Genomic DNA, 25297 nt, shown 5'->3' with positions numbered 1-25297 from the left:
GACCAAAGTGGCAATCTGTGTGTAGAGCCAGATGATGTAGGCGGGGTTTTAAATGAATTTTTTGCATCTGTGTTCACTATGGAGAAAGACGATGCAGACATAGAAATCGGGCAAGGGGACTGTGACATACTTGAACATATTAGCATCGAGAGGGAGGAGGTGCTAGCGGTTTTAGCAGGCCAAAAAGTGGATAAATCCCCAGGCCCGGACGAGATGTATCCCAGGCTGCTGTGGGAGGCAAAGGAGGAGATTGCAGGGGCTCTGACACAAATTTTCAGAACCTCTCTGGCCACAGGGGATGTACCAGAGGACTGGAGAACAGCTAACGTAGTACCATTATTCAAGAAGGGTAGCAGGGATAAACCAGGGAATTACAGGCCAGTGAGCCTAACATCTGTGGTAGGGAAATTATTGGAAAAAATTCTGAGGGACAAAATTAGTCTCCACTTGGAGAGGCAAGGATTAATCGGGGATAGTCAGCATGGCTTTGTCAAGGGTAAATCATGTCTGACAAATCTGATTGAATTTTTCGAGGGGGTGACTAGGGGGGTGGATGAGGGAAATGCTGTGGATGTGGTTTACATGGACTTCAGTAAAGCTTTTGACAAAGTCCCACATAGGAGACTGGTCAAGAAGGTAAGAGCCCATGGGATCCAGGGTACCTTGGCGCGTTGGATCCTAAACTGGCTGAGTGGCAGGAGGCAGAGGGTGATGGTCGAAGGTTGCTTTTGTGACTGGAAGCCTGTGTCCAGTGAGGTACCTCAGGGATCGGTGCTGGGTCCCTTGTTGTTTGTGATCTACATAAATGACTTGGATGAGAATGTAAAAGGTATGATCAGTAAGTTCGCAGATGACACGAAAATTGGTGGGGTGGTAAATTGCGAGGAGGAAAGCCTCAGGCTACAGGACGATATAAACGGGTTGGTCAGATGGGCGGAAAAGTGGCAAATGGAATTTAACCCTGAAAAGTGCGAGGTGATGCATTTTGGACGGACAAATAAGGTAAGGGAATACACAATGAGTGGTAGGACCCTAGGAAGTACAGAGGGTCAGAGGGACCTTGGTGTACATGTACATAGATCCCTGAAGGCAGCGGAACAGGTAGATAAGGTGGTTAAAAAGGCATATGGGATACTTGCCTTCATTAGCCGAGGCATGGAATATAAGAGCAGGGAGGTTATGATGGAGCTGTACAAAACGCTGGTGAGGCCACAGCTGGAGTACTGTGTGCAGTTCTGGTCGCCTCACTATAGGAAGGATGTGATTGCTTTGGAGAGGGTGCAGAGAAGATTCACCAGGATGTTACCTGGGATGGAGCGCCTCAGCTATGAAGAGAGGCTGGACAGGTTGGGGTTGTTTTCCTTGGAGCAAAGAAGGCTGAGGGGGGACCTGATTGAGGTGTACAAAATGATGAGGGGCATAGATAGGGTAGATAAAGAGGAACTTTTCCCCTTAGTAGGGGGGTCAATAACAAGGGGGCATAGATTCAGGGTAAGGGGCAGGAGATTTAGAGGGGATTTGAGGAGGAACTTTTTCACCCAGAGGGTGGTTGGAATGTGGAACTCAATGCCTGAAAGGATGGTAGAGGCAGGAACCCTCACAACATTCAAGAAGCATTTGGATGAGCACTTGAAATGCCATTGCATACAAGGCTATGGACCAAATGCTGGAAAATGGGATTAGACTGGACAGGGATGGATGGGCGGCGCGGACACGATGGGCCGAAGGGCCTCTTTCTGTGCTGTAAAACTCTATGACTCTATGACTCATTATATGGATTGTGGGAACATCCTGCAGAACAGGACTAACCACCCTATCAGCTGATATAAAGATGATTACGGCCATGGATAGAATGTTCATGCCACGGCTTGTCAGACTGTTAATCGGATTGTGAATCCTTACACCACTTCATGGTATTCTCCAAAGGAAGAGTGTGAAGATATGAAAACAATGGGCCGTATTTTGCGACCCCCAGAGGTGCGTACGAGGTGCGCAGGCACCCGTAGCGGCCGCGCAAGTTCCGAGCTTAGGCATGCGAAGCGCAGGCGCTGAAACCCGGCACTTGCGATCTGTCAAGAATTTCCTTGACAGATCCCCCGCATTCCCGGGAGATGGGCCTCTGCGGGTGGAGAGTTGCGATATTTGCACAACTTCCACCCACTGAAAGCATGTCAGATTCATACGCCTGGTAAAAGCAGGCGTAAGGCCTGCTTTTACCAGCATAGTTTAAAAAAATAGGAAAATAAAATTTTGTCACTCATTTATAAATGAAAAATATTCTTCTAAAAGGTAAGTTTATTTTTACTATTGTTTAAAATATTTAATTAAATGCAATTTTTATTAATTTAAAATATGTAGGCCTAGAAATTCACTAGCCTTAGCGCCGCTTTTGAGGCGCTAGAGGGACTAGCGCCAGAGTTATGGCCAGTTGAAAAATTCCCTGGGGCCCTAAAGCGGCGTTGCACCGGTAGCGCTGCGCCGGCACCGATGACGTCATCGGTGTGTGCAGCGTCCCGGTTGCCATGCCGACGGGCCCCAGCGCCGAAATTCAGTTGCGGCCGCCTCGCCCGTGGCAGCCGCAACTAAGGCCTAGAAATTCACTAGCCTTAGCGCCGCTTTTGAGGCGCTAGAGGGACTAGCGCCAGAGTTATGGCCAGTTGAAAAATTCCCTGGGGCCCTAAAGCGGCGTTGCACCGGTAGCGCTGCGCCGGCACCGATGACATCATCGGTGTGCGCAGCGTCCCGGTTGCCATGCCGACGGGCCCCAGCGCCGAAATTCAGTTGCAGCCGCCTCGCCCGTGGCAGCCGCAACTAAGACTCTGGCAACAGAGTCCAACATGTGTTTGCGCCGGCGCATTAAAGGCCCCGCGGCGGCCGGCCGCTTTCCCGCCGGCCGCCTGCCCGCAGCTCCCTCCCCGGACTTCTCCCCCCCCGCGGAACAGATGCAAGCCCGGCACTTGTCCGAGGTGCCGGGCTCATTTTTAAACAGATTTGCGCGGGCCGCGGCCGGGTGCAGGCAGCTCCTCCTTAACGGAAGGAGGAGGCCTGCACTTCCCCAGCCTGCTGCACCGCATCGGGTGCCGCAGCGCCGGAATTGCGGCGCTAAACGGCAGTTAGCGCCCTTTTCCAGGCGCTAAGACCCTTCAGTAGCGCCGGCAGCCGTTTGGGCGCGGCGCTACTGAATTTTTGGCGCGCGCAGGGGGACTTAGCGCCAGCACTAACTTCCGGCGCTAAAGCCCTGGCTAAGCCAAAACCCAATTTCTAGGCCGTAATGTTTTAAAAAATGTATTTCATGTGTTGGCGTATTTTTAAGTGATCCCCATTCATACTTTGACAGTTCTGTACGTACCGACCTGCCAAAAGTATGAATGGGGATTCTCTTATTGGTTGAGCCGGCCCATGTGATCCCAGGAGCGCCTACGGACCGCAGGTGTCCCTGGGATACGTGGGGCTCTGCCCGCGCGGACCCAGAGAGGCCCAGGAGCGCACGCCGCCATTCCTCCCGGGCCACCAGGTACTTTCGTAGAGGTTTTGCAGGTCGGCGGCCCGGGGGAAGCCTCCGATCGCAAATACTGGCCCAATGTGTCTATTCAGAATAAGGCACTTATATAATGGAAAACAAATGGCACTTGTTGTACATACTGCATTTGGCATAACATGAGTGAAACTTGTTAATATTAGTGCCTTCAAATATATCAGAATGATACACATACTCATATTATATGCAACCTCAATTGTATTGAGTCCTGATTGGACTGTGACAACAACAACTTGGATTTATACGATAGCAAAATACTGCGGATGCTGGAAATCCGAAATAACAACAGAAAATGCTGGAAAAACTCAGCAGGCCTGAGTTCTGATGAAGGGTCCCAGACCTGAAACGTTGACTCTGTTTCTCTCTCCACGGATGTTGCCTGGCCTGCTAAGTTTTTCCAGCGTGTTTTCTGTTGTTATTTTAGATTTATATAGCGCCTTTAACGTAGTAAAATATCTCAAGGCGCTTAGCATGCTGATGGAGTATGTCGCAGAATCTTTTGGAATTTACAGAGCAATGTAGATTAGCGCCGCAAAAAAAAAGATTCAATTGGTATTTTTACTTAACTGGTTTAAAAATACACTTGTAAGACTATATTGGCATTGGTTAACTGGTGTTAATATCATCAATGTAGGCTTAACGGCCAGACTCCCATGTGACAGGAGGGTGGAGAAAAAAATGTCACCCACATTCGTGCCAGAGAGTAGTGCGGTAATATTGAATGACCACACTGGTGAATTTGTTTTGGTATGAAGTGCATGGCTAATGTAAGATTTTATATCAGTTTACAGCACACAGCTGTGGGGTTTCATACATAGTGTGTTATGCACACTATAAATGGGGCAACACAACAAGATTGCTGGATCACTGTCAAGTTAGTCAAGTTTAGATCAGATTTCTGCCACGTACTTTAACCCAATGAAAGACAGATTGATACTGTTAGAGTTAAATTCACTTAGGACCTGTATTAGCAATTAGAAATAACACTCCTGGGCTAGATCGGAATCAATATCTCAAAGAAGCTTGCCTATAGTGAAATGTCTCGTACAGCAAATGTATTAATGTCAGATTTCACCCAGCTAATACTCCCACAAATCACACGTTAAACCTTTCCTATGGTTTCTGTATCATAAATTCGACAGTGTGTGTAGTCAGGGCACAGATGTTAAAATCTAACTACCTCCTGAGTGCCCACAGCACCAACGTGAAGCACCCCTCTGGGTTTCCTAAAGTTTTAACGCCCTTCAAATGTTTTTGCTTTAAAAGGGCTCTGTTTTGCAGGAAAATCTTTTATTGTTTGAGTTAGGGTGGGGGGAGGGGTAAAGAAGAGCCAGAATATGAGTACGTTTTCAGTACTGTGAAGTTCAGTCCAAGTGACACAATAATGTCTACAGATGCAATTTATATCAATGCCAGATATTGTTGAACGAGGACAGTGTCACTTTAACCCTGCAGTATTTTAGCACATTTTAATAGTCCTCTTTCCCTTAAGCTGTGTTTTTTTTTTTCGGTGTGGCCATCTTGAAAGGTTTTTGCTGTATTCCTGCATGAAAAATAAAAATAGGGAGAGGCATTTCTGGTTCACAACATCACGCTCAAAGGTTAAGATAAAAAGATGATAAACAGTAAGTGGAGTGTAGCTGCCCAACCCCCAACCGATTGTGATATAACAGCCCCCCTCTTTCACACACACACACACACACACTCCCTCAGCTTTCCAACAGCAAGTGTTCGTCAGTCATTGCAAATAAGACTGCAAGTGGCAGCACATAATTCCAGCTTCAACTAAAGTTCTCAAGGTCACCAGCACATTACTGGGTCACTCATAAATAAGTTAAGTAAAGGGGTAAAAACACTCTTCCCATTCTTTCCTGTTGAGATTATTATCAACATGCATCTGGCCGGCAAAGTGATGCCTCCCTATGGTACACAAATCCAGCAGATGCTGAACACATTGGAACCTTACTGTTTATTTTCAATATCCAGGGAAAAAAGAAATTAACAGCGTTTGACTGTTTTAGTGTCGCTTTAAAGAGCTTACCAGGGCCATTAAAATGCTACAACAGAAGTGAAGGTATTAATAAAACTTTCCATTAATTGGGATCTGCAATTGATTAGAAATCATTGGCTTAATTAGAACAAAAAAAATCACGTTTCCTAAACAGAGAGTTTAATTTGTATCATATTGCTTAGAGCTATCAAGACAGAACGTCTGAAAGTCAGGGGACAACATATTTGAATATAATAAATTCAAATAATATCCTTAATAGCTGTTAAAAGCACAATTAAGTCATTAGGATGTTCCTAAATCATATTTGTAATTTCAAGGTAATTCTTTGGTTCCTACCAATAACACATTTAATATGTCAGGCTGCATATTGAAGTAAATCTTAATTGTGCGTTTGGAGCAACTATATTTCAGCCATACAGGCCGAGATATTACTGTCAGTGATATTAGTGGATGCCACTTAATCCATTTATTTAAAATGGGTTAATGCCTCTTTAAATGAGCGGAGGAAGGAATTTCACATGAACCTGTTATGCATTCAGCTGCTGATATCGCCAACGGTAATTTCTAGGCTCCAGTGACCTGACACCTTCAGAACTGAAGGAGCAGTAAAACAAACTGCCCTTTTGTTTGCCTATCTTGTCTGCACTTTTAGAACTATCAAGCACAATGATAATAACTGAAAAATCAACATAAAAGTTGCTCAGAACTGGAACCGTCGTACCACAATGCAGGAAGGTGCCTATTCTATTCTATTCTATACCAGAAAGGGGAAAGCTGAGGGGATGGCCGAATAAGAGTTTTAAAAAAACAATTATGATGGGGTTCGATAGGGTAGGCATAGAGAAGAAGTTTCCACTTGAGGGGAGTCCAAAACTAGGGGTCATAAATATAAAATAGTCACTAATAAATCCAAGAAGTAATTCAGGAGAAACTTCTTTACCCAGAGAGTGGTTAGAATGTGAAACTTGCCACCACATGGAGTGGTTCAGGCAAATAGCATAGATGCATTTAAGGGGAAGCTATATAGGTATATGAGGGAGAAAGGAATAGAAGGATATACTGATAGAGTTAGATGAAGTAGGGTGGGAAGAGGCTCATTTGGAGCATAAACACTGTATAGAACTGTTGGGCCAAATGGCTGTAAGTTCTATGACATTCACAGAGGTTTTCTGCACTTTTGTAGAGTAGTTCTGTTAATGACAAAAAGCCTTTTGAAAACCTACTAAATGCACACCCACCAAATCTTTACAGTAAGTATAAAACAGTGAGTTTTTTTCTAATACACTGCTAAAAAAAAAAGTTCATGATACCACAAGTCCTGTCACGAAATGTGATATAACTCAAGATCCAAGATGATAAAATCAATAATGTTCTTTGTTTAATGTCACACACCACTACCTTCATCTTTAAAAGGAATTTTAGAGCCACTACAGCAAGCAAGCTGAGTGCCACACAAAAAATCCCTCTCTCATGTTTGTTTTATATGATAACAGTTACCACCTTGTATTTCACTTCAACTATTCTCCTCTATGTGATTTGAAACCTAAAGCCTTTCTACTCACTAAGCTGTGACAGGCCTGAAAATATTTTGCTCTGAAATTTCAGCAAAGCAATTGCAATCGGATTTTGCTCAAATGCGTCCATTGCTGAGACATTCAGCAGAAATGCTACCGCATCATGGTATTCTTTCACACTGAGTTTGCTGAGTACTGACATAATGCATTCCAGTGAATGTGTGGATCTGTTTATTGGACTGAATACCGACGCTAACGATACAAATTGCAAATTAAGCCAGAGGTGCACAAAGTGGGCTGATTCATAAAACGAACCATTCCTTTGCTGGTTATACCAACTTGTGTCCATTTCTAAAGTGACACGTTACGGAAATTCAAATTGCAGCAACTTCAATCGCTGCAAAAACAGAATCAGCAGCAAATTGATACACGAATACAACCCTACACCAGGCATCATCTGATCACTGTCTGTGAGCGACACTGGAAACAGAGCAGCACTATTTGCTCTGCTCATTATTTTGACGGAAGGGGTAAAGCAATTTGCAAAGAGTGGGCGTATGATTTTACCAGAAACGAAATGATCTCCTATGCCATTGCTCGTGTCGAATCAGAGCATACACGGGGCTAATGTTCACCTACATTGCTACTGGGCTCGTGTTCCACCGTCACCCCCTCCCCCGCCCACCCCCCGTATCTCATTGAAATATATAAAATACTGACAGGGCTAGACAGACTGGATTCAGGGAGGATGTTTCCCCTGGCTGGGGGGTCTAGAACGAGGGGTCACAGTCTCAGGATATGGGGTAGGACATTTAGGACGGAGGTGAGGAGAAATTTCTTCACTCAGAGGTGAACCTGGGAATTCTCTACCACAGAAGGCTGTGGAGGCCAAGTCACTACTTAAGAAGGAGATAGGTAGATTTCTAGACACAAAAGGCATCAAGAGGTATGGGGAGAGAGCAGGAATATGGTATTGAGATCTGGGCCCGATTTTGTGGATTGTGTGGGAAATGGTCGGGTTTCCCTGAATGTGGGGTTCTGACACACAAAAAAACGTGTCAGCCAGCTCCACGCAATTTTCCCTCAAGTGGTCAATTAATTTCCAGCATGTGGGCAGCCTTGCTAATTGTCCATTTCTAGTCAGAAAGCCCCACAGTATGATGTCATCATTCGTGGTGCTTTCATGGTCCATAGCAAGCACTGCATCCTCTGAAGGCTTCCAAATGAACCATACAGGATGGCAGAGGAGCCTGCAGCAGCTGTGGGCAGTGCCAGACCCCGAGCTGCCTCCAAATTCAACAAGGCTTCACTGCAGGCATTATTGGATGGGGTTAGGGCCCACAGGGAGGTCCTCTTCCCTAGGTCAGGGAGGAAGAGGCCTCCCACTGAGACCAATGCTGCATGGATGCAGGTGTCAGTAGATGCCAACTCGCTGGGAGTCACCAGAAGAACCTTGGCATTACATCTCTAACTCCTTCCTTTACTCCCCCACAGTACCATCCAGAGCCCCCGTCCTCACTGTGGAGGAGGAAGAGGCTGTGCAGCCAGACTCCTCAGAGGAAGCTCCAACCTCTGAGGGCGCAGCGTCAGCAGAAGTAAGCGCACCCAGCACCAGCGCAGACACTCACACCTCGGGGGGACCTTCGGGACATAGAGTAGTGTTGTCACCTGGTGTATCACAGCTCACAAGTGAGCCTCAGCAGATTCTGGAGACAGGGACAGTAGTGGAGAGTCCTCGTCGGAGGGCGCAGGACTCTACCAACTCAGCTCAGCTGCGCTGCATGTCGACCCTCTGCCTCTGGGTCCATCCGCAAGGGAAGAGGTGATGGATCTCCATGCACAGATGCAGGAGTCTCTGGCAGGTTTTGTCTCCAGGGTCGATGTGAGTGTGGAGCGAATGGAGGAGTCCATAGCGACCATGAGCAGCGCCTTTGTGGAGTCATTGGCGCATGAACGCATCACCATGGAAAGGTTGGCAACCTCCATGGTGGAGATAACTCGCCAGGGTACGAAAAACATGGTGAGTGCTCATAAGAGAATGGCATCTCTTGAGGAGCGTTGGCCATCTATTGAACAGAGAAACCAGACCTTCATGGAAGTCCTTCTGAGTAGGACTGCCAGTGCAGAAACGGGTCCCCATGGCCCCCTAAAACGCAGCAAGTTGCTCTCAAGCCACTTCCAAGCGCTGGCCCCTTCTGGCCTGTGCAGCTTCAGGTGAGTGAGCAGCAGCCTGGTGCTCCTGGTGCTCATCCTGCTGTTCCTGGTTCTGCTGCTGCCGCCTCTGCTGCTGGAGATCGTCTAATGGCAAGAAGGGAAGGAAAAAAGGCGTCCCCTGCTTCTGGTAGATGCCTCCGCTGAGGAAGCGCTGAGTGAGGGTGGCGAGAGGGGCTTCCCAGGAGATCACATTGGAGAAGTGTGTGAGGTTCCAACCTTCCACAGCTGTGCCTAAGCCTTGAAGAAGTAGCCCCAAGCCTGCAGCAACAAGGTCCTTCACCATACAAATGCTGTCCCTTTAAATCGCAGCTTTCCCGAATGACCTGCAGCTGAGAGCAAGCAAGCCGGCAAGCTTCACGCCAGGTTTCATCAGCGGGGTTCCCCGCAGGCGTGTTTGATGTGGGGAAAGCCCCAAAATCGCAACGGCCCCTGAAAACCGACTTAAACAAGGTAATAATTGCTCATTAGTGTTCCGACGGCGGGCGGGGCTGAAGCGGATCGCAGAGAAATGGCGGTCCGAAAGTCGGACGGGGCGGGGAATCAGGCGTGTGGGGTCGCGACCCCTTTTTTTTTGCAATTTTCGGCCCCCGGCTGCCTGAAAAGCCGCCCGACGGCTGGCAGAAAATCGGGGCCAGAGGATCAGCCATGATCATATTGAATGGCGGAGCAGGCTCGAAGGGCTGAATGGCCGACTCCTGCTCCTAAATTTCTATGTTTCTAAAAATCGACTCTTATTTCTGACTCCATTTTATGATTCATATTTTTAATTTGTTTCCTGCTGCCATTGATTTTCCTATTTGTCATTTTTATGCCATTTGCTTTGAGGCTGCCATCCTTTCCCCTCATCACAATTCATACAGGGCACAATGGGCTTCCTATTGGGAATTCTCCTGTATATTGCATTTTTTTGGAAGAAGAGGATGAAGGGCAGTAGAGGAATGCCAGATTGGGGCTAGGCACCACTGGAAGTTTATAGCACTCACCTGCCAGTACACCCACATCACAATATACAGATAGTGGGCTGGATTTTCATTGAGGAGTCGAGTAGGAGGCGGGATTACAACTTTTGGGGTTGTAGTCCCGTCTCCATTGAGTTCTAGCCAACCCACGTGATTTAAACTTGATTGACCTTGTTGAGCCCGCCCAGCGGGCTCAGCAGGCCAATTAAGGGCCACCCGGCAACAGGTGATGTCACAGATTGAAATTTCACCTGTCAAAACCTTTTGAAAGATAAAATATCAGCGTTTCACAGCTGTTTGAAGCTGTTAAACACTGACAATCTGTACTCCAGGTTAATTCCTTCCTCTCAGGATGATTTAGAGATCTCCCTGGAACAGAAAGCAGAGGCTGCAGATTTTGACAGCTCGCGGCCATTCTGCTTTCTGTGCCGGTGAGATGAGGGACTCCCGAGACCTGAAGGAAGGAAGGCTGTAAAGGTAAGTAAAGGTTAGTAGAACTTCTTTAAACACTTTACACAGACCAAACACACTTACCTCTGCACTCATGCACCCATCACTCACCTGAACACCGGACATCTCGACCCCTCCAAGCCCTTCATCCCGACGGCCCGCCTCGCTAACTTGCCGTGGTTTGGAGCCGTCAGGAATCCCACATTTCAACAATGAAAATAGGGATTAGGCTAAAAACTGCCTGTTAACAGGCAGTTAATTGGCACTAATCCCCTTCCCGCCTCAGGGAGGCGGGTCCCAGTGCGGGGCGGGTACCCGCCTCCTTTCAAACTGGCATGGAGGTGGGTTGGGGGCGGGATGGGGTCGGGACCCCCGATTTCGGGATTTTAAACCTCCCGCATGCCTCCAATCCCACCTCCACGGCCCAATGAAAATCCAGCCCATAGACTCTCCTATCTCCAGTTGCTCCAGAATCAGTGTTTGAGGAGGGTCCACGTTACAAAGGAAGCTACCTCAGAGTTATGTCATATCTAACCTACATCCCACCTTTGCCACAGCCACCCCACTGCCAGCATTTGTAAAGGTTACAACCACCTTTAACTTTTATACTGGAGGTCATTCCACAGGGGCCAGTGTAAAATTCAGCCAATCAGCTACACACAGATGCACTAAACAAGTCATGGGTGCATTGCTTACTAGAGCAAGTCATTTTATCTCACTCCCCAAGGGCAGTCAGCGGCACCATGCCAAGGCACTGCAGTTTCACAGAATGGCAGGATTCCCGAAGATTCAAGGAGTCAAAGGCATTTTCCCCATTCCTTCCATAAATGTGATTTTATCCACAGAGCTTTCTCTGTACTCAACAACTCACGAAGTTCCCAAGTAATCAACTTTCAAGAACAATGTCTACACACACGACGTCAGGGTCCCATTTGTGTGTGCGTGCATGCATGTGCGTGCGTCTCTGTCTATGTGTGTGCGGTTTCATGGATAGCCTGGCCTTGTGTACATTTTGTCTCTCTTGCCACCCGGAGGGGGTGGCAAGAGGGCATGCAGGTGCTGCTATCCTAAGATGTAGCACCATCATCCATGTACATTCCAGCCATGCCACGAGTACTGGCTCTGAATGGTCACTGACCTGCCAGCGGTCTGAGCATTCACGGAGGAAGCGCAGACTGCCCTTGGGGTCCCTGTCATGGGGGCCTCGCTGTAGATATCCCAGGAGCTGCAAAGTTGTTAAACCTTTCTCCGATGTACTGCACATGCCGCTACTGGAATCCTCCACCCAAGCCACCACCTGCAGCACATTATCTGATAACCCGGGTCAATGCTTGCACCATTGCTTACCGATCTTTGAAATGCAAGACCCATGAGCGGTAGCTTCCCAGGCTTTTCAGATGCGAGCTGACTATTTTCGGACTCTCCAGCCAGCAAAACATTCTTCCTCATGTGCCCCCATCAGGCGCGCCTGCTCAACTATGCTCTGTGCCACCAGCGCATTCTCCTCTGGCTCGCTCTGATCCCCTCCAGATGTGCACGGGTCCGTATATTCTACCTGTTGAACATCTGGAAGGAGAAACGAGGAAGAGAAGTTACAATGATTTCCTGAAGAGTGGAGCTCAGGCGGGACTTTCAGAGACATGAGGGCTTCATGATAGGATTCAGCGACAGTTCATACAGGGTAAAATGGCAGCAGAAGTAAAATGTTATCACAAACCCACAGATATCACATGCATTCTACTTCCTAATATCTGGCACACTCTATGGCCTCCCTATCCATGATGTACAGCATTTCCTCTTGTTAAGATGGAGAGTGAAGTAGTTGACTCAGAGACTCGGGTCCTGAATTTAAATAAAGGAAACTACGATGGTATGAGGCGCGAGTTGGCTAGGATAGATTGGGGAATGTTACTTAAAGGGTTGACAGTGGGTAGGCAATGGCAAACATTTAAAGATCGCATGGATGAACTACAGAATTTGGCATAAAAATAAAACAAAAAAGGTGACTCAACCGTGGCTAACAAGGGAAATTAGGGATAGCATAAGATCCAAGGAGAGGACATATAAATTGGCCAGAAAAAGCAGCAAACCTGAGGACTGGGAGCAGTTTAGGATTCAGCAAAGGAGGACAAAGGGATTAATTAAGAAGGGGAAAATAGAATAGGAAGTAAGCTTGCAGGGAACATAAAAACTGACTGTAAAAGCTTCTATAGATATATGAAGAGAAAAAGATTGGTGAAGTCAAGCATTAGTACCTTGCAGTCAGAATCAGGGGAATTTATAATGGGGAACAAAGAAATGGCAGACCAATTAAATACATACTTTGGTTCTGTCTCCAAAAAGGAGGACACAAATAACCTTCCAGAGATGTTGGGGAACATAGGGTCTAATGAGAGGGAGGAATTGAATGAAATCAGTATTCGTAGGGAAATGGTGTTAGGGAAATTGACGACATTGAAGGCCGATAAATCCCCAGGGCCTGATAATCTACATCCGAGGGTACTTAAGGAAGTGGCCCTAGAAATAATAGATGCATTACTGGTCATCTTCCAAAATTCTATAGACTCTGGAATAGTTCCCATGGATTGGAGGGTAGCTAATGTAATCCCACTATTTAAAAAAGGTGGTAGAGAGAAAACGGGGAAGTAAGCCTGACATCGGTAGTGGGGAAAATGCTAGAGTCCATTATAAAAGTTGTAATAGCAGAGCACTTGGAAAACAGTGACAGGGTCGGACAAAGTCAACATGGATTTACAAAAGGTAAATCATGCTTGACTAATCTACTGGAATTTTTTGAGGATGTAACTGGTAGAATAGATAAAGGAGAACCAGTGGATGTGGTGTATTTGGACTTTCAGAAGGCTTTCGATAAGGTCCCGCACAAGAGATTGGTGTGCAAAGGTAAAGCACATGGGATTGGGGGTAAGGTACTGACTTGGATAGAGAACTGGTTGGCAGACAGGAAGCAAAGAGTTGGAATAAACAGGTCTTTTTCCGAGTGGCAGGCAGTGACTAGTGGGGTACCACAGGGATTGGTGCTAGGACCCCAGCTATTCACAATATATATTAATGATCTAGACAAGGGAATTAGATGTAATATCTCCAAGTTTGCAGGTGACACAAAGCTGGGTGGGCGTGTGTGCTGTGAGGAGGACGCAGAGAAACTCCAGTATGATTTGGACAGATTGGGTGATTGGGCAGATGCATGGCAGATGCAGTATAATGTGGATAAATGCAAGGTTATCCACTTTGGTGGCAAAAACAGGAAGACAGATTATTATCTGAATGGCAATAGATTGGGAGAAGGGGAAGTGCAATGAGACCTGGGTGTCCTTGTGCACCAGTCGCTGAAGGTAAGCATGCAGGTGCAGCAGGCGGTTAAGAAGGCAAATGGTATGTTGGCCTTCATAGCGAGAGGATTTGAGTACAGGAGTAAGGATGTCTTGCTGCAGTTGTACAGGGCCATGGTGAGACCACACCTTGTGTATTGTGTGCAGTTTTGGTCATCTTTTCTGAGGAAGGATGTTCTTGCCATGGAGGGAGTGCAGCAAAAATTCACCAGACTGATACTTGGGATGGCAGGAATGACGTATGAGGAGAGATTGGGTCGATTGGGCTTATACTCACTTGAGTTTAGAAGAATGAGAGGGGATCTCTTTGAAACTTATAAAATTCTAACAGGACTAGACAGACTAGATGCAGGAAGGATGTTCCCGATGGCGGGGGAGTCCAGAACCAGGGGTCACAGTCTAAGGATAAGGGGTAAGCCATTTAGGACAGAGATGAGGAGGAATTTCTTCACCCAGAGAGTGGTGAACCTGTGGAATTCTCTACCACAGAAGGCAGTTGAGGCCACCTTATTAAATATATTCAAGAAGGAGTTAGATATATTTCTTAATGCTAAAGGGATCAAGGGATATGGGGAGAAAGCAGGGACAGGGTACTGAATTTGGATGATCAGCCATGATCTCATTAAATGGCGGAACAGGCTCGAGGGGTCGAATGGCCTACTCCTGCTCCTATCTTCTATGTTTCTATGTTATTGGGCTGTCTCAAGCAGAGTGCTGGACTGAGCGATCGCAGGCCGGAACCCACGAAAAAACTTGGAACGACAAAGGTAAGTTTTTTTTCTCGCTTACCTCGGCCACCTCGCCTTCAATCATCTCCCCCGAAGCGGCCGGCCGCCCGATGCATGCCTCCTGCAGCTGTCGGTGTTTTCGACCGGCACTGCTGCAGGGGGCGGAAGTCAATTTCGGGTTCGGGCTGATGTGCACTCCGATGACGTCACGATCTCCGGGTGAAGGAGATCGGGGCACAATGCCGTAGCGCCGCCGCAAAACTCCCACCGAATATGGCGGGAGTCATTGTCAGCGCCGCGTCCGGTCGCAAAGCCATTGGTGCCCCGTTAACATCCCCTGGGGGCACTAATGGGAGGCGCAAAGGCACCCAATTTCACCCCCATACATTTTACACAAAAGTAATTTGAGTTCTGAATCTGCTCCTGTCTTGGTGGATTAAGTGCATTTAGTGTGCTGAGCATTAAAAACTAGATTATTGTGCAAGATTTTGTACTCAGATTGTGATTTTGCATTTAAGTGTCATGGTTGGGACGTGAACTCTGACAATAGGAGCTTGAGTTAGAATAATGTTAGGGCCAAGTATATGTTTATCTGGAATCAGTTGCACAAAGTAGTTGGAAATCTCCACAGTTACCTTTCTTCCAAAGTTAGTTTCAGCTGCATGGAAATCTGCTTGTGTTTCTGTAATATGTAACATACGAAATTGATGGACAGGAAAAGACCAGCTGGTCCATTAAGCATGCCCACGCCATGATGGCCAGAGCATCATAATGAAACACTTCTTCTCTTTCCCCAACCGCCCCCCCCTCCCTCTCCCCATCTCCCTCTCCCTCCCACACAACTCCCACCCATCCACTCCTGCAGCCATGTAATATCCTGGGAAAGGCAAAAAAAAACAGGGCCAATAAGGCAAAAAAATACTCTGGTAAATTGATGTATGTGACCCCTGCTGTAGGCCCACCTTCAATCCACTGGTGAGAGAGGTTCTCCCAATGAGGTGGACTACACATACACTTCAAACCTTAATGGTCCAGTAATTCCTCTCCCAACGCGTGAGTACGGACGGGGTACTCACGCGTGTGCCCGGAGGAATTGCCGGTTTTCAGCATGCACAGCGCATGCGGGGAAAACCGGCATTTCCTCTCCTCTGGCCCAAGGGGTTAAGAGGCTGAACGCGTGCGACTACACAGGCAGCGCGTGTGACTTGGATTTCCTTTATTTTTAGAGAGTTGCGCATGTGTAAAGGCCTCCGGTTTTTACGCATTGAAAAACCACACATAAGTACTTAGTTTTACAGGTAAGTGGTCTATTAATACAATTTATAAAAAAAATTTCCACAGGTTTATTATTTTTAAAGAATTTACAGTAAGGTAAGTTTAGTTTTAGCCCCGATTTTTTATATAATTTTTTTCAAATTTTAAAATTATTGTTTATAATAGTTTTTACAGTTATTTATGGTTCATTTAAGTAGTGCAATGTTTTTTTAAATTTTCTTTCAAATTTAAGTAGTGTTTTGGGGCCAGGAGTTTTCATGAGTTTGAAAGCTCTCACTATCAAACTCATGAATGAACTTTTGCAACCTCCCATTGGTTGCCCTGTGCTCACGTGGTCCCAGCCGGCTCATCGCACTAAGTACGCCACTGGGTCACGCACGCACAGCGCGGCAGGACCTCAAGCGGGCCAGTGAGAGGAAATGCAATGCGGGCCAGGATTGAAATGTCAGTGCGCCGGGTAAGTGCACATCGGGGGCTTGCATGCGCGGCAAGCTCCCGATCCTAATTTCAGGGCCATTACCTGCAGAAAAGTCTCAATATATTAAAAATTATTTTCCCAACATTTTCTTAACTCTGAAACTCACCAGTGCACCATTGGATCCTTCATGCCACTTCTGCAGCTGTCATCAATGAAGAAACATTACAGTCGACCCACAGCACGCCACACTTACCCTGGTGTGGTGTCTGGACGTCGGGCAGCCCGCAGTCGACCTGGCAAAATTGAAAAAAGCCTCTTAACTGCCTATTAACTATCTGTTAACAGGCAGTTAAGTGGCTATAATCCTCTTCCCGCTGCTAGGTGTCGGGTCTCTGCGCAAATCGGGGACCCGACACTTGGGAAGATTGTATGGAGGCAGGTTGTCAGCAGGTTCGGGATCCGCTGCCAATCTTTGCAATTTTGCCAGCAGTCCCGCCTCCAAACCCGCCCCCTGAGCGCCGGCACAATCCTCCCCCCCCACCAAGTCTCCACATTTGAAGGGGCAGATTTCCGTTCTCCACTGCACCCCACCCTCCCCGACCTCCCAAGCACTGCTCCAACCCAATGCATAATGAAGCAGTGACTGTAACACGATATTGTGCAGGCTTTGACTGCATTTACAGAAGTACCTTAAAATACATCAACTTTCTCAATTTTGCATGGTGCAAAAGTGTCTCTTTTAGCAGTCCATTCAAAATGGACAAATTACTTGTTCTTATGGTTTCAGAAAAAAAAATCTTGCTGTGACTGCGAATCAGGATTTCCAATACAGTAAGTCGTATCGGATGATATATCTTGACCCACTTGTTCAGAAAAGAAAAAGAAGTGCGTCAATTTTGAAAAGTACGTTACATACACCAGTAAAGAGAATAACATACATACACCATTCTTTATCTCCCCCCACCCCCACCCCGTCCCATTCCGCCCCATCAAAAGGAAGGAACGTTCTACAAATAGTTGGCTATTTGTAAGTCCTTGACCCTTGTGCATTCATACATTTCCACATCTATAGAAAACTTTCAGGTCCAACTTGGTGGCTCCTTAGCTGCAGTTCGTGATAAGCTGACCAGCCTTTGCTCGCCTAAACTGATTTGGCCTCTACTGCCCTCTGGTGCCCCCCAGTCTTGCTCCTTGTTAATCCTTCAGACCTTTAAAGGTCTTTATCGAGCCTCTGCTGGAACACAGGGCATTTGAATTACACAAGAGCTGTATTTTATACTCACAGCCACAGATTCAAACCTGTTGCCAGCTGATCTGTTAATCACAAGTTCCATTTGAATTAATTAACCTTTAATTTGACCCAAGATCCTTGGAAGAAAGGGCATGCTTGCCAGAAGTTACAGGCAGAGATGTTATCAGGGCTTAAAAATCACTGCCTGTACATGAGATCAAAGAAAACCCCAAACCCTTACACTGGTGATTAACGTTAATTAAATTAAATAAGTGGTATTTAGACTCCATTATAGACTAAAAGAGAAAGAAATCTATGCCTGAAACAAGGCTTCATGATGCGTCAAGCTTTGTTTTATAAAAACAAAAATCAGCTTTAAATGTCGTCTCATGAACTTCTGGAGTCTATCAATGATTCTTAAAGAATTGTGCTGTATATATCATTACAGTTTGAAACAGGTATCAGATTCACAGAATAAAACACAATATAGTCAATTAAAAATATGAATAGCTTTTGCTCAACGATTTTTGATTGCTTGAGTTCCCTAATAATGGAGATGAAGTCACTTACCACCAGCATTGTGGCTCCAATTGCACTCTATTTATAAGCTCATCTATTTATAAGTTGATTACATTGTTAAGTTTTTATCAATAATAGAATTATGGACTGCACATGCAAACTGTAATCATGTATAATACAATATGAATAGTCACAGACGAGACCAAAAATAAGGTAGCTCAATGAAACAATGTAAATGGTCCATTGAACATACCACTGTTATAAATTCAATTAAATATTAATATACTATATACATATATGTAATTCATTTTTTACTGCGCAGAATGAAACTTTCACAATCACTGTCCCATCTGCACAGCTACAGCATGAATATGCATGAAATTAGATATGACATTGCTCAGTCCATTAATAATCTTGTCATCTGACTTGTGCAAAGTTTCAGCTCCTTGCCTCTGATGCGTTCATTCTCCAAGTGACAAGTGCAGGAGAAGAGAAAAAAAAGAGCCATGTTTTCACTGAGATTAAGTGGCTGAAAATTTGGCTGGATTTTCCGATATAAGAAGAAAGCAGCAATGAATGTAGAGGCTTGTTGCAAAGCAGAAAGCAGTGGGTGTAATGGTATGTGCACTGACCTTGAGGAGGGACTGTGGGTAGCCTGCTTTCGTAGGTAGCAGTTGCACAGAGGTTTGGGTTACAGCCTCTCTAGTCATCCATCATCTAAGCCTATTCTCCTCTTTGACAGCTTAGTACAAGGCCTGACATTTGACACTGAGACCTCAGGAGCAGACCCAACTGGGGCCCAGGGAGTTTGGGGAAAAAAAAGGGAATGTACATAGCAAACTATTAAAATAAGAAGAAAATGCCTCCTCAAACTAAGCATAAACCACAACGGCATTTGAAATCTAAAACTGTATGGTAACCATCCTGAATTCTAAGGGAAAGTATAATTAGATTCATGTGGAACTGTGTATGGTAGAAGCAGAGAATAGGGGGACTCTCTCAGCGTGACACCACTATCCAGTGCATTTGCTGGTTTCACAATGACAAGTGATATCCCCCTTTTTAATATTCTGGTGTAAGTTGAAGAATTTGCATGCTTCAATGAAGAGAGGAGCCAAGCACAAAAGAGAACCGGTGCAAAGTTTTTAAGCAGGGGCTTAACAATTAACACATCTCAATGGCCTTACATCAAGTAAGATAGTGAGACACAGAGAGAGAAATAGAAAGAGAGAGGGCTGTCCATAGCCCAGTGGTATGTCTGGTTGATTTTATTAGAGATTTTTCTTCAGCACTTTCACGGATTGACATCGGGGAGGAATTCACATGTCGAGACGGATAACATCTTACTGCTGGCAAAAGGGTCTATTCAGACTTGTATGTTAGTTCGTTGATAACTTATTCTGCATTGCCTGGGACTGAAAGATAGACATTTCTCCTTTTATCTCCTTACACTTGCTCCCTGCATACTAAAACCCTACAGTGACAGAGATACATCTCGTCACCCGGACACATAGGACAGCGTGCTTACAGTCTGTGTAACTGAAACCAGGATCCTTAAAGGTGATGTGCAAACTGAAAGCCTTCTGTTATTAATGTATATGTTTGTTCTATTCATTTCAGATCTAATTAGGATTTTAACCAAGATGAATTTGTTTCATTCTAATAAAGAAGCTACGTAATATATACTGATGATGACATATGTTAGAATACTTACTGTTCTGTGGCGTTTAACTAAATACCGTGACCACGGAACAGTTCCTAACTTGCATCCACGACAGCAATCAAGGGTTTAGAACCTTTCAGAGGCCAGCTAGTCTTCCCATATGTATTGTCTTTTCAGTTCTCAATCAGATTGCAAGGAGACACAAACTGTGTAAATATATATTGAGTCAAAGAGATATGGTTACTATAAAATAAAAATGTTTATACATATCCTTCGCAACTTTACTCCTGCAGGCACTGGAAGAAACCTTTTGTATTTATTAAATGAAATCAGTTTGTAATATTTCTAACAGGATTGGTCACAGAGGTTTATCTTTATATGAAATTAAAATACACTACTAATAAATTTGTGAATGATGGCAAACAAAATAAATAATGGAAGTTTTAATGGAGCGTGCAAACCCAAAATGATGTCCCCAGGCATATGATTGTGATTTTTTTATATATGTAAAAGAGCATCATTGGCATAAAAATGAGAAGGAAAATCTTATTTTGTGTAACTGCCTAATTTGCATCACAACGATGTAATTTGCATAGAATGTAATTATGTCATAGAAAAGCCCTTATATGTGATGTCAGCATGAAACATATCACAAACACATGCTCATCTCATTGTCCCTCCCTGAACATCAACAGCCCACTTTAAATATAAATATGCTATCTATGGTGGTACTTAATCATATTTTTCTTATAATAATAATTGTATTTGCATAGCACCTTTACATCAAGACATCCAAAATCACTTTGCAATTTATTTTTGAAGTGCGCTGATTGTTAACAAACTCCGCACTTTGTACCTAACTCCCTCTCTCTCATACTAAGATCAATGGTGTGTGACTTCAGTGTCCTCTTTGGCTCTAAGCTGAACTTCAAAAGTGACATCTTCACTACCAATAAGACCACCTATTTGCACCTCTGCAATGACACACATCTCTGCCCTGCCTCCTCCCCACTTCCACTGTCATGCTTATCCAGGACTCACTGGGGGTAATTTCAACGTTTGGTGGTAGTATAAAATGGGTGATATCGGATCTGTTGCCCATTATGCACCTTCAATTGAGTTCAATGGAAATGAAAATCTGGAGAGATGTACAATGGTCGGTCGATCTGTTATTGTCTGTTTAACACTATTGCTCTCCTTAGTGGTCGCTTGAGTTCTATCTTTTACAACTTTCAACTTGTCCAAAATCTGCCACCAAAATCCCATTCTGTTTCCCAATTCCTCTGGGCTTGCCAACCCTCAATGGCTCCCTGGCCTAGAAATTCAGTTGCGTTTGCGCCCAATTAGGGGCAAAAGAGTGGGTTGCGCCGGAAGTTGCGTCGCGCCCGAAATTAGGTGGGCCCTAACATCGGCGTTAGCCGGTAGCGCTGCGCCGGCACCGATGACGTCATCAGTGTGCGCAGTGCCCCGGTACCGCCTGAAACCACGCCGATCCCCATCTTCAGTAGCGGCCGCCTCTTCCGTGGCGGGCGCTAACAACATCGGGAGACCGGGTCCTTACTGCAGCCTTAGTGGCGCAAGTTAAGGTGGAGGTGCGGGGCGGCCGCTTTTTCGGCGGCCGCCTGCCCGCACCTCCTTCCCCGGCCTCCTCCACCCACCCCCCCCCCGCGGCATTGCTGGCTGGTTTCCGTGGAGCCCGGCACTTCTCCGTTGTGCCGGGCTCTTTTGCCGGCACTTGCAATCGGGGCTCCGGCCGTTGCAGGCACCTCCCCCTTAAGAGAAGGGGGAGGCCTGCAGTACAGCAGCCTGCCGCACCGCATCGGGTGGCGCAGCGGGACTGGGAGCGCTGAAATTCACTTTCAGCGCCCCAAGCGGGGCGGACACACCCTGTACCAGCGCCCGGTTCCGCTTTGGGGCGCTGAAAGTAAATATGGGGCGGGCACAACTGGCTCCGCGGCGGGCGCAAAATTTTCGGCGCAAACGTGCTGGCGGGGCTATACCCAATTTCTAGGCCAGGTGTCTATACATGAATTTCAAAATCTTTGTCCTCATTTACAAATCCTTCATCGTTTCACCCCTTCCTACTCCTGCAACCTCATTCAGCCCTATGTTCCGGAACATGTCCACCGATCTATTGATTCTGACTTTCTTTGCAACCCCCACCCCTCTCTTCTATTCATCGCTCATTCAACTGCACTGCCGTCAACCATTTTGACGATGTACTCCAGAACACTCTCCCAAAGCCACTTCTCTCTCTTCCTCCAAAAGGCTCCCCAAAACCCATATCTTTGATCTGGTTTTCAATCTCCACCCACCTCAAATTTTCTTCCTCCATTTCATAGTTATTTCTGCTTCTGTAAAATGTTTTGGGATGTTTTATTATGTTAAAGGTGATATACTACTGTGAGGCATTGTTATTTTAGATTGTTGAGGAGCTAACACAAGGGCTGATTCAGATGCTTCCAGCAAGGAGTGGTACTCATAGCGATTACTGGTCTGGAAATTGTAGGCCCACAATACATGATTTCCAATTTAATAGGCGGTAAATCCAGATAGTTTAACCTTATGATATTCCAACCATTGCTGCATTTGAGCACCATACCTTGCTGGAAGCACCTGATTAATCAGCATTATACTCCCAATAAATTGTCTTTGAAACATACATTTTCGCTAGATCACTTGGGATCTGATACAAATCCAGTATCACACTGCTAGTTATTGGACATTTAAACCCATGGGGGATTTTGCCAGCCCTGGGGAGGCGGGTATGGAGGCGGGACTGCCGGGAAAATGGCAGAAATTGGGAGCGGATGCCGACTCCGCTCCCAACCCGCCTCCATGCCATCTTCCCGGGAGGCGAGTCCCCGAGTCGCACAGGGACCCGTCTCCTCGAGGCGGGAAGGGGATTAGAGCCAATTAACTGCCTGTTAACAGATAGTTAACAGGCAGTTTTGAGGCTTTTCCCCATTTTACGCCTGCAATTGCGGGCTTCCCGATGGCTGCGAACCTCGTCAGGGTCAGCGAGGCGAGCAATGGGTCTGCGGAGGTGAGAGGGGTCGAAATGTCAGCTGTAGAGGTGAGTAATGGGTGCAAGTGTGGAGAGGTAAGTATGAGAGGTGAGTGTAAAGTGTTGGAAAAAGTTTCCTTACCTTTGTTTCTTTCTGCAGCCTTCAACCTTTGAGGATCCAGAGGTGCCTCATCTCAACGACAGAGATGACAGAATGGCTGCTGCATTCTCAGATGCAGCAGCCATCTGCTTTCTGCTGAGGAGAGAGGCCTTGGTGAGCCTTTGTGCAAGGGCTCGCCTTAGAACAACGATTGTCAGTGTTTGGCAGCTTCTCAAAGCTGTCAAACGCTGACAATTCATCTGTCAAAAAAGCTGACGTCATTTATCAGGGCGGGCTTAGCAAGGCCAATCAAGGGAAAATAGCGTGGGTAGGTCAGACATTGCTGGGGGCGGGACAGAAACCCGGAAACCAGAAGTTCCGCCTCCAGCACGTCTCCACTGAGAAAATCCAGCCCATGGACTATTAGGAGTCAAATACATAACACAATAAAAAAATGCATTTACACCTCAAAAATATGCCCCTTGTCAAACTGTAATTGGCAACATTTTGCATTTATTTCTGTAATTCGTTTTATTATTGCTTCTTCCTTTTCCCCTCGCCTGTGTGCTCCTCCACCCCCGCCCACCCCGCCCCGCCACCCCCACCCATTATGTATGGCCCCTGGCAGAGAGGAAGAGAAGAGCTGTAAACAGAACCATCGGCTTCTGCCCGTGCCATCCTTAGGTACCCTAGAAGGTCCAGGGGAGTGACCCAGGGTGATCAGCTATTCTTTGCTGTGGGGAATTGCCTGGCTTCAGCTCAGGCACTTACTGTACGGGAACATTGGACACTGTATGGACAAACCTCATTTAATATCACAACTTGCCATCCTGCACTGAAAACACACACTTTAAACACATATATGGTGCTGCAGTCAGTCCCACTGTGATTGTGACCCACTTATCTTAAAGAAAATACACCTTTTAGAAATGGACAAAAGTGTTGAAATGATCTGAATTTGATTGTTTCAACAATGAAGATCAATTTAAATCTGGACTTAGGGTTAGTCCCCTTTTGCTTGCTAACTCCAGTGGTTGCACTAACTGATGTAACGCAAATTCACTTCGTTAAACCTCGATTTTAACCTAAAGTCTCGTCCAGTGGGAGTCAATGAACGTAAAATCGGTCGGGTGTAAAACTGGCGTCCAACCCGAACCAATCCTCTTCCCATCGGGTGGGTTAGGTTAAAATTGGGTCTTTACCGTTTTCCTTCCCCAACTCCAATCAATTCAGCCAGCAATGAAAAATTCCACCTATTTCTTCAAAACTAAATGTGCAAGATAACTAAAAGCTCAAACATAAGAAAGAAAGACTTGCATTTATATAGCAGCTTTCACGACCACCGGACATCCCAAAGTGCTTTATAGCCAATGAAGTACTTTTGAAGTGTAGTCACTGTTGTAATGTAGGAAACGTGGCAGCCAATTTACGCACAGCAAGCTCCCACAAACAGCAATGTGATAATGACCAGATAATCTGTTCTGGTGTTGTTGGTTGAGGGATAAATATTGGCCAGGACACCGGGGATAACTCCCCTGCTCTTCTTCAAAATAGCGCAATGGGGTCTTTTACATCCACCTGAGAGAGCAGACGGGGCCTCAGTTTAACGTCTCATCCGAAAGACGGCACCTCCGACAGTGCAGTTCCCTCGGTACTGCACTGGAGTGTCAGCCTGGATTTTATGCTCAAGTCTCTGGAGTGGGACTTGAACCCACAACCTTCATGACTCAGAGGCAAGAGTGCTATCAACTGAGCCACAGCTGACACAAATGAAGCTTTCTGTTACAAGTCTTTCTCACATGGTTGGGGAGGTGTGGGGAGAGCAGGGAAGCAGATTGTATTTGGATTGCTCTTCTGTGATTTACAAAGGAGCGATTTGTGAGGTACTAACTTTCACCAAGTCCTTGTCCCTCTGTTTATTAAATAATCACACATTTGAATATTAAAGTAAACCTCAACTGAAATTTAAGGTCGTCTGTTATCACAGCAGCCATTCCAGATGAGTATAGCATGCCTGATACAGCGCAGGCTGCTTCCAATAGACACAATGTAAAAAATATTACTACCTGTAGTGAGTGAGAACTGAATCAAACTGCAAACCCAAAGCTGATTTGGGTTACCCCTGGATTATTCCCAATTTACCTGAATTTGACCCAGTTTAGACAATATTTCCTCTGAAATATGTCCGTTACTTTAAAAATAAACGCATGACACCATTTTCGTGTTCCTCTTTCCCTTGTGTTCCTCTGTGCATGTGTAGCTATTTTTCATGTCCTGCCACATCATTCCCCACTGGTATGGCAGTTGCAGGACTGGGAGT

General features: G+C 45.9%; 1 protein-coding gene across 1 annotated transcript in view; it reads right to left on the bottom strand.

The window, feature by feature from the left end:
- Positions 1–25297, bottom strand: part of LOC147100108 (uncharacterized) — a 124986-nt gene that overhangs the window by 51930 nt on the left and 47759 nt on the right. Inside the window, exon 4 of the mRNA XM_085968818.1 lies at positions 12034–12252. The gene's annotated coding sequence lies outside the window, so the exon portion shown is untranslated. The remainder of the gene's footprint in view (positions 1–12033; positions 12253–25297) is intronic.

The sequence above is a fragment of the Somniosus microcephalus genome, chromosome 27, assembly GCF_052327205.1.
Source record: "Somniosus microcephalus isolate GS21.2 chromosome 27, FLI_Smic_1.0, whole genome shotgun sequence".
NCBI lineage: Eukaryota > Metazoa > Chordata > Chondrichthyes > Squaliformes > Somniosidae > Somniosus > Somniosus microcephalus.
This window is presented reverse-complemented; position numbering and strand designations above follow the sequence as displayed.